Genomic DNA, 10,589 nt, shown 5'->3' with positions numbered 1-10,589 from the left:
TATGTATCAGCTATAGTAATCGGCTAATCCAAAGATGCTCTAAATATCGGTTGGAGTCATAGGCCTAGGCCACTTCTTAACCACTGCTACTTTCTAAAGATTTATCATAATACCTTTACTAGAAGTGAGATGACCCAGAAAACTAACAGCTTTCAACTAAAACTCACACTTTAAAAACATAGCATACAAATACTGGTCTTTCAAGGTTTGCAACATAATATGGAGGTGATCAATATGATTTACCTCACTCTTGGAATACACCAAACTATCATCTATAAATACAATAATGAACAAATCTAGAAACTGATGGAGGACCCTATTTATTAAGTCCATGAATGTCGCTGGGGCATTAGTTAAACCAAAACACATAACTAAGAACTCTAATGACCATACTGTATTTGAAAACTAGTCTTAGGGATATCTACTTCTCAAATATTTAGATGATGATAATCTGACCTAAGATTAATCTTAGAGAAACACCTAGCACCCTAAAGCTATTCAAATAAGTCACTAATCAAAGGAAGAGGAAACTTATTCCTTATTGTAACTTTATTCAACTGACGGTAATCAATGCACATTTAAAGATAACCATCTTTCTTATGCACAAACAAAACATGAGACCCCAAAAGACATAGTAGCATGGATAAAACCCTTGTTAATGAGGTATTTCAACTGCTACTTAAGCACCTTAAACTCGAATGGAGCCATTCAATAAAAAGGGATAGAGATAGGATGAGTGTCCAGAATAAGGTCAATCCTAAAATTAAACTCCTTATCGGGAGAGATACAGGGAAGATCATGAAGAAAAACCTCACAAAATTTGTTAATTACAAGAATGGATATCAATGAAGGACCCTCCGAGTTTGAAGCTTTAACTCGAACCATATGATAAATACATCCCTTAAAAATCAACTTCCGAGCTCTAAGATATGATACGAACCCTCTATTAAGAACTAGAGAACCCACTTCATACTCAATGACCAACTCATTAGGGAATTTAAACATGACCTTATGGGTTCGACAATCTAAGGAAGCGTAGAACGAATACAATTAATCCATCCCTAATATGATATTAAAATCAACCATGTCTAACTCTATCAGATCTACTAGAGTTTGTCTACAACCAACAGATACAAGAAACCCCAATAGACTTTTCGAGGAAGCACTACATTAGCCACTGGGATAGAAGTAGAAAAGGGATTAGGGATACACTTAGGACCAAAAGCAAAATGCACAACCACAAATGAGGTCACACAAGAAAGAGTAGACCCCAGATTAAGAAAGCAATACACATTAAGATAAAAGAGTTGTAACATACTAGTGAAAACATCATAAGGTACCTTAGAGTCCTGGTGGGTAGCAAGAGAATACAAGCGATTTTGGCTAGTGCTTATACTAGAAGTAGAAGAAATACCTTTTTTGTGTAGGAGCTGATGAAGTGGCAATAGGAATCTTATTTTCCCCCAAAGAAACCTTTGAAGGAAAATCCCTCTGCAAGTGACCAATTTGACCATATTTAAAAAGCTTGTTCTTCCTCTCTTAATAAAACCCATGATATAACTATCTGCAAAATCTACGAGCAGAATATGATGGAGAGAATTGAGCCCCACAACCTAAAATTAGGTTTTTTATGCCTTAAATCTGCTATCAGGCTGAGAACGATGATCACCCAATGACTTTGGATAAAGAGAACTAGTCATAAAGTAGAAACTAGAACTCCTCCACTTCTTCTTAGACCACTTTCCACCATCTCTACCACTCTTCTTTTGACCTTTACCTTGATTAAAAAATCTAAATTTTTTATTCTGCCTCTCCCTAATTTTAGTCTGCTTTATTTTTTCTTCCTTGAATTGTTTATATATAACCAATTTAGAGATATCCATATCATTATTCAACAAGGCACCCTTACTCTCTAGACTCAAAGTACAGGATAATCCATAAGTGGGTTTCCTCATTCTATCCCTCACCTTAGATACTTACTCAGGAGAATATATGGATAACTAGGAATTTTAAGGCATACTCCTTAACTGTCATCCTTTCTTGCTTCAAATTAACAAACTCTTCTGCTTTTGTATCTCTCAAATCCTAAGAAAAGAAAAAGTCTAGAAAAGCACTAAAGAAATCATCCATAATATGGATTTGGAATCTTCTCCCCTAGACTATTTCTATTCCTTATACTATTAGTATGATACATCTTTCAGTTGATAGGCAACGATTCTACACCCTTCATATTAGTAGCATGCATAATGTAGAAGATCTTATCTATCTCATTAATAAACCTTGAGGATCCTTCTCAACCCTAACACTAGTAAAAGTTAGAGGTCTCAATCTCATAAACTGCCCTTATGTCCTAAGAATATGGAGTAACAAAAGCTATATACTCAGACTAAGAAGCTACAAACTGAGCTACCATATGAATGGACTGATGAAATTTTGCATTTGTAACATCACTCTTGGGAGACCAAGGAGGACTAGAGGGATTAGTGAAACTCAAGATGGGAAATTAAGAAATAAACCCCTAGATAAGGTCTGTATCCCATAAGAAAGATGTGTCCCATCAGTATTGTCCTTAAGTAGGAAAGAGAAGTTTTTATGATCTTTAGATTGTCTAGGAGGTATGATCTGAAAATCAAATAAACAGGAGTTAGAGAGTCTCAACACCTTAGACTCTATATCTGGAAACAAAACAATAAGAAAGGGAAATAATTCTAAAGGTATTGTAGCTTCTACCTTATATATTATAATACCCCATATTATACTTAGCATAGTTCAGCTCTTAGTTGCATGCATAAGAGGCTTAAAGCCTAAAAATTTAACGAAGTGTAGTGGACTTAGTCTTATTTTTGGCATCTTAACTTTGAGGATTTTAAAATTTGTCTTCCCAACCCCAAGATATAGGCTTTTGAGTTAATTCATTTTCAAAGGTATAAAGAGCATATCTCGGTAATGTTTTAGATTTTTTAGATGAGGATTGAGTCGTGTTTGGATTTTGGTACCAGAACCTCATCGCAATAGTGGCACATCATGGTGGGTATAGCGATATGCCCCTCATTACATCACGATGGACTTCCAATCCGCATTCTAGTTGAGAATTTAATTTCCTGAGGGTTAGTTATGTATTTTCACATCGATCTAATTTGTAAAACACAAATTAAAACATTCGTTAGGGCATTATTTGCCTATAATCTCCAATTTCCTCTAAAAAACAAACCCTAATCATCCCCCAAGTTCATTAATTTCATTCCTTTCTCTCTAAGGAAACCAAGAATTCAAGTCCCCTAATCCAAGAATTTTCAAGAAAAGTATCTAGATTGAGTTTCTTTTAAAGCTTAAGGGTTTAAGGTATGTGTGATGCGTATCCATGGGCCTTTTCACCCATGGAGTCCAACAATCCATTTTTATATTTTAAATGATGAATTTTATATGTTTATGATGAATTATCTCCACGAAGATCTTATGGATTTTGATTATAAATTATGTTTAAAAGTGTTTTCGTTGGGATGAGCCCTTTATACACTTGAATGATAAAATTTCCATGTTATATCCCTAATTCATGATTTTAGAATGGTAACTATGTTTTTAACCATGTGATTTACCTATTCCCAAGCTTAAGTTCATGACTCTCATGTGTTTGATGAAATGCCTAAGTGTTGGATTTGGAACAATGATTCCCTACAATGGTTTCAAAGCTTTTATGTGTCCGTATTGTTATTTCCATTCAGTGTTGGAGGGTAATGAACACCCGATACTTAGATGTTTACATAATTTTAGTATGTTTAGAATGATTTAAAATATACCATGAGAATTATAATTTAGATAGTTATTATGGCAAGTTGTTCATTCAACCAAACTTACTTCAGTCCAGTAATCAGTGTCTTTTAGTTGGGAGTAAAACTTAGCACCGAGTGAATGTAGGAATGATATCTCCCTCATCTGTTAGGAATGAGAAACTCATCTCCCCTATCAGTTTGACATGACATGTTATTATCAGTCCCTAAGTTCCATTCATGCGGTACGACCGTAGACTTTGAGGGGTCCCCCATCAGTTAAGCATGATAACCTAGTCCTTTGAGACATAAGATTAGTGGATCCACACAGCTATCATTAGTACCCATGGCACGGTACTACCACTCTTCCAAATGGGGTTATAGGTTATACTGTAATAGTAGATTAGGGGCATGTCGATTATAGGTAGCTCCCATAGTCTCAGTACAGTATTTAATTCAGAATTTATTTTATGTTTCCTTGAGCATAGCATACAATTCATCTGCTATTCAGTTATCAAATTTTAGTATTTTAGTTTACAAATTATTTCAAAATTGTATATATACTTGGTCTTGCATTCTCAGTATTTCAGTTTTCATGCATGCTTTCTTAGTTTTCTCATATTATTCAGTTAGTCATTACTTTATGCACCATTAACCTATGTATTTTAGCCTAACCTTATTTCATATACCAGTTCGAAGTACTGAACACATACTTTCTTTGTGCTATGATGTCTTATATCATAGGTTAGGACGCATAGTTTTCTGACCACGGTTAAATAGTTCAGCATTATAACAGTAGCAGTGGTGACTCTTTATCTTTTGAGGACAAGTTTATTTTTCATTAAGTTATTTTAGACAATTGAAGTTAGTTGGGAGTTTGTTCCATTAACTCCACAATCAGTTAGGTGGTTATTCAGTTACCAGACATTTCAATATTACCAGTTATTTTAAATTTAACAGTTATACTTTTAGTATTCAGATTGGCATAATTATGTTTCTCTGTATATCTTTTGTATATGTGTTTTGTGGTTACTATACTCAGTGCTCACAGTAGATACCAGCTCATAGGTTAGCTTGTGGTCACTTATAACTGTAAGCACCATTGTTGTGACTAGATGATAGCCTCAAGTCATGAAAAAACTTGGTATTAGAGCCAATTTTTATAGTATCCCAGGGATTTTGAAAAAAATGTTGAGTAGAGTCTTGTGCATGGGTGTGAAGTGCACCACACTTATGGACAAGAGGCTACGATATATATTAGGAAAAGTTTTCTTTATTTTAGTATTCATGTCATATGAAAGAGCATGAGTTCTTATTAAACTCTCTTCCTGACTTATATTTTATTTTGTTTAAGATAGTGCCTCTCAAAAGAAACAATTGAAGAAGGAATGGCAAGAAGCCCGCACATCTGCTTATTCAGGAAGATCCCTTGAATGAGCATATCTTTCACGCCAAATTCATAGCTACTTTCACTACCTTAGATCATTGAATAGTCACTCAAAATGGTCAGTAGGTTGTTTTCCTATCTAGTCTTATAGTTTCTATTCAACAGAGTGAGGAAGAGAAGCGTAGTGAGAAAGAGAGAAAGAAGAAGAGGGCCAAAACAAGTAGATTTAAGCAATGGTCAGAGAGTGGTAACCGATCCTAGTTTCATTAGAAATTCTAATCCTTAACTCCTTCTTTAGCTAGTGCACTTGTGCTAAAGTTAAGAAATAACAGTCGAGATAGAGCTCCAGGCTCTAAGTTATAGGGTAGTGTGAATAGTGGTCGTACCAATCCGCTTTGCGTAGATGTGGTTGGAATCATAAGGGTATGTATAGAGTTGAAAGTGAAGTGTGTTTTGGTATGGAAAGCCAGGCCATAGAGTCAAAGACTGCCCAAAGAGTGGTTAGGAGGGTTAGTCCAGCCATTCTGTAGTTCTATTCAATCGCCTGACTCAGCAGGGTCCACTTCTAGTGCAACTAGTGTCCAATATTAGATTAGGCTATATTCACTCCTACCCTAACAAGATCAGGAAAGTTCTCCTGATGTAGTTACTGGTACATTACAAGTATTTCATCCTTATGTGTATATTTTATTAGACCCCGGAGCCTCACATTCTTTTGTAACTCCGTAAATAGCTATCAATTTTGGTATTAGTCCTAAAACATTAGTAGAACCTTTCTTAGTATCTACCTTAGTGGGTAAATATATCATAGCTAGACGGGTGTATAGAAACTGCCGTTTTATAATATCCCCAAAAATTACTTCAGTTGATTGGAAGAGTAAAGTCATTCGGTTTCAATTTCCTAGTGAACCCATGATTGAATGGAGGGGTTGTACCTCAGTGCTTAAGGGTTAGATGTGTTTTCATTCCCTTCTCTAAATCCTATGATTATATATAACCTAGAGTTAAAAGCATGAACCCAGAAGTTTAGCAATAGTTCTGTCTAAATTTGGTGTATTATGTATCCATAAGTTAGTTGTATGAAAGGTGAATTAGTAGGCTTGAAACAGTGTATGAAAGAATTTAAATTAAGTATGGTGATATGGGTATAAGTTTAGAGATGTGATATTAGTAGGCTATGAAGGAAGTTAGTATGGTCCATTAAAGGTTTAGGGATATCCATGTTAAGTAGATTGAGATAATAGAAAGTAGAGTTGAAGAACTGGTTGTTATGAACTCATGGTATGGTAATACTCCTGGAAATTCTAAGTTAGTCAGTGCTTAAGTTATTGTATGATGATTTTTGGGGCTATAGAAAGCTAAGAACTGCATATCAAAAGGAAGTACTAGTAGTGCGTCCTACATTATCAGGCATAGTCTTTCAGAATGAGTTTATCCTTATGTGTATTATTGACTTTAAGCAAAGGGGGAGATGATAGAATAAGTAACCAGGTCATGCTCTTAGATTCCAATAGTGATGCTAGTATGTTGTAGAATAGTAGTAAGGGATGATGATTCCCAAGCAATTCTTATTTTAGTATTTGTACTTCAGTTATGATGATATATACTCATGCCTTACATATTAGTTCCTAGATCATAGCACAAATTCACTCACATTCCATAGAATTATGTACTCTTCCAGTTCTTAGTATAAGAATTTCAAGTTTGCTCAACTGTACAAGTCATATTCCATGAAAATTTATGAATTCCAAACTCAAGCCATACAGCCCATAACTCATGTACTCATGCTTTATAGTATGTTTAGTTCTAGAACTCGCGCTACTCTCTTAATGATCAGTGAAATTTAGATTATGTTATGTATATCCTGATTTTTTATATCAGTAACGAATCTAGGCATGGATACTCTATTTCTCATGCCTCAGTTAAGCATTCAAGTTATGCATAGTATTTTTTCATGCTTTAGGTCCTCATGCTCTAACCTTTTAGTGACCTTTTCTTATGAAATGGTAGTGGTGATGAATAATTTTTTAGATGGGAGAGGGTAAATATTTCATGTTGGGGAAAGATTATTGTATGCTTGTTTGATTTAAGGTTATAAGTGTGGAGTAAGATTGAGGCAAAGTTTTTGATGTATGCCATAGTTTAAATTTTATGTATGATTTTCTTAAGAATAACGCATAGAAGTTGTTAAAGGTAGAAGTATTAGAGAGTAGAAAAAATATGATTTGATGGATTGTTTGACTAGAAGTTCATGTATGGTTAAGATGATAGGCTTGAATGTCCTATGGTGTATATAAGTGGATGGGTACATTGTACGTTAGTGCATTCCTAGTAAGAGGTTGAATTTAGTTATTGAAGTTGTAAGAAGAATAATTCTTAAGATGAGAAGCTGTGAGCGTGCAAAGTGTATTAAATTCACGAATCCAACTAGTATTATAGTGTCATAGGTGCAGTTTGAAGACTTGAGTAGAATTGAACATAGTGATAGAATTCGGTTCATCTCAGACTTCAATAGATAGAGTTATCAGTACCCATGTGAACATTTTCAGTAGCCTTAAGTGAAGTGCGGTATTATAGAGGAATATATAGTTAAGGGAGTAATTGAGGAGTATGTCTAAGCTTGAGAGTAGAAGGTGCATTTGTAATTCCAATTTATTTTTCATAGGCCTATTTTCCATGTTACAGAGTTATAACCATATTAAGAGTCCTTACTCATATATCTTTTTCAGATCATGCCCAATTTCTTTGCTTCCTACTATTATTATAACTACTAAGAAAGAGTGTTGAATAAATACTCTAGTCGAGTATAAACTTTTAGTATAATTAGTTTATATAGCTAGCAATTCAGTTTAGCAGTCAGATATACAAGTTCCTATGGTTTTTCCATCTTCCGATCTAGTCTTACGATTAGAAGTTCCATGAATATTGCTATTCCAAGAGATAGTTTGTCCCATCCATGTAAATTATGAATTCAGTTTAGGTCATTCATCATGATTTAGATTCAGACATTCAGTCATGATTCATTTTATAGATGCGTCGTGCATTATTTCAGTCTTTTTCTTAGTATTTTAACCAAGTCAGTATCATTCAAGGGACAAATAATCCCAAGGGGCGATGTTGTAATACCCCAAGATTTCATGTCCTAAATCTCTCAACTTTTTTTCATGAAATCAGATCCAACCTGAGTCAATGGTTATTCATAAGATGACTCTCACATTTCTATCTCATACTTATAACCATTCTTATGTCATTACATGTATTCAAGGAATCAATTCAGTTCATGATATTCAGTTCACGTATCATGTTTCAGACTCAGTCATATAATCACGTTTTCAGTTATGCATGTTCAATATGTGATTTCAGTTTCCCCATTATTCTCATCTTAATTACTCTTATTCGAGGACAAATGTTCCCAAAGGACTGATATTGTAATACCTTGTATTATACTTAGCTTAGTTCAGCTCCTAGTTGCATGCATAAGAGGCTTAACACCTGAAAATTGCACTAAGTGTTGATGACTTAATCTTATTTTTAGCCTCTTTACTTTGAGGATTTTTAAATTGGTCTTCCTAACCCTGAGACGTCGGTTTTTCAGTTAATTCATGTTCAGGGGTGTAAGGAGCATGTCTCGGTGAGGTTTCAGATTTTTTTGAAAGAGGATTAGTTGTGTTTGGATTTCGATTCCAGAACCTCACCGCGATAGTGGCGCATTGCGGTGGGTATAGTGATGAGCCCTTCATCGCATCGCGCTGGCCTTCCAATCCACATTATAGCAGCACATTTAATTTCCTGAGGGGAAGTTACGTCTTTTCCCATTAACGTAATTCGTAAAAACACGAATTAAAACATCAGTTAGGGCATTATTTGCCCATATTATCCAATTTCCTCTAAAAAACAAACCCTAATCACCCCCCAAGTTCATCAATTTCACTCCTTTCTTTCCAAGGAAACCAAGAATTCAAGTTCCCCAATCCAAGAACTTTCAAGAAAAGCATCAAGATTGTGTTTCTTTTAAAGCTTAAGGGTTTAAGTTATGTGTAATGTTCATTCATGGGCCCTTTTTACCCATGGAGTCCAAGAATCTATATTTATGTTTTAAATGATGAAATTTACATTTTTATGGTGAATTATTTCCATGAAGCTCTTATGAATTTTGATTATAAATTATGTTTAGAAGTGTTTTTGATGGGAAGAACCCTTTACACATGTGAATGATGAAATTTCCATCTTCAATACCTAATTCAAGATTTTAGGATGGTAACTATGTTTTTATCCACATGATTTACCCATTCCCATGCTTAAGTTCATGACTCTCATGTGTTTGATGAAGTGCCTAAGTGTTTGATTTTGAACAATGATTCCCTACTATGGTTTCAAAGCTTTTATGTTTCCTATTGTTATTTCCATTCATTACTGGAAGGTTATGAACACCCAATACTTAGCTATTTACATAATTTCAGTATCTTGAGAATGATTTTAGATATACCATGAACATTATCATTCAGTCCGTTATTATGATCAGCTGTTTGTTCAATTAAGATTAGTTCATTCCAGTAATCAGTGTCTTTCAGTTGGGAGTAAAATTTAGCATTGAGTGAACGTAGGGATGTCGTCTCCCCCGTCAGTTAGGCATGAGGCACTTGTATCTCCCTTCAGTTAGGCATGAGACATTAGTATCAGTCCTTATGTTCCAAACCTACAATGCCACCGTAGACTTTGATGGGTCCCCCGTCAGTTAGGTATGACACCCTAGTCCTTCGAGACCTCAGATTAAGGGTTCCATATAGCCATCGTTAGTAACCATCGCACGATACTAAAACCCTTCCAACTGGGGTTACAAGTTGGACCCCTATAATACGTTTTGGGCATGTCAGTTATAACTAGTTCCCACAGTCTCAATACAATATTCAGTACAAAATTTAGTTCAGGTTTTCTTGAACATAGCATACAGTTCATCAGCTATTTAGTTATCACATTTTAGTATTTAAGTTTACAGATTATTTTAGAAATATATATATGATTAATCTTGCATTCTCAGTATTTCAGTTTGCATGCATGTTTTCTCAGTTATCTCATATTATTCAGTCAGCATTACTTTATGCATAGTTAACCCATGTATTTCAGCCTAACCTCATCTCATATACTAGTACATTCAAATTACTAACCACATACTTTCTTAATGCTATGATTTCCTATATCATAGGTTTGGACGCACAACTTCCTGACCATACTTAGATAGTTCAGCATTATAGCAGCAACAACAATGGTGGGTCCTTATCTTTTGAGGACAAGTTTATCTTTCATTCAGTTATTTTAGTATTCCTCTATTTTAGTCAGCTGGAGTTTGTTGGGGGGTTTTTTCCATCAACTCCACAGTCAGTCAGTTAGAGGCTTTTCAAACAATTAGATAGTTAGTTAGATGGTTATTCAGTTAC

The sequence above is a fragment of the Capsicum annuum genome, chromosome 4 (assembly GCF_002878395.1).
Source record: "Capsicum annuum cultivar UCD-10X-F1 chromosome 4, UCD10Xv1.1, whole genome shotgun sequence".
In the NCBI taxonomy this organism is placed as follows: domain Eukaryota; kingdom Viridiplantae; phylum Streptophyta; class Magnoliopsida; order Solanales; family Solanaceae; genus Capsicum; species Capsicum annuum.
This window is presented reverse-complemented; position numbering follows the sequence as displayed.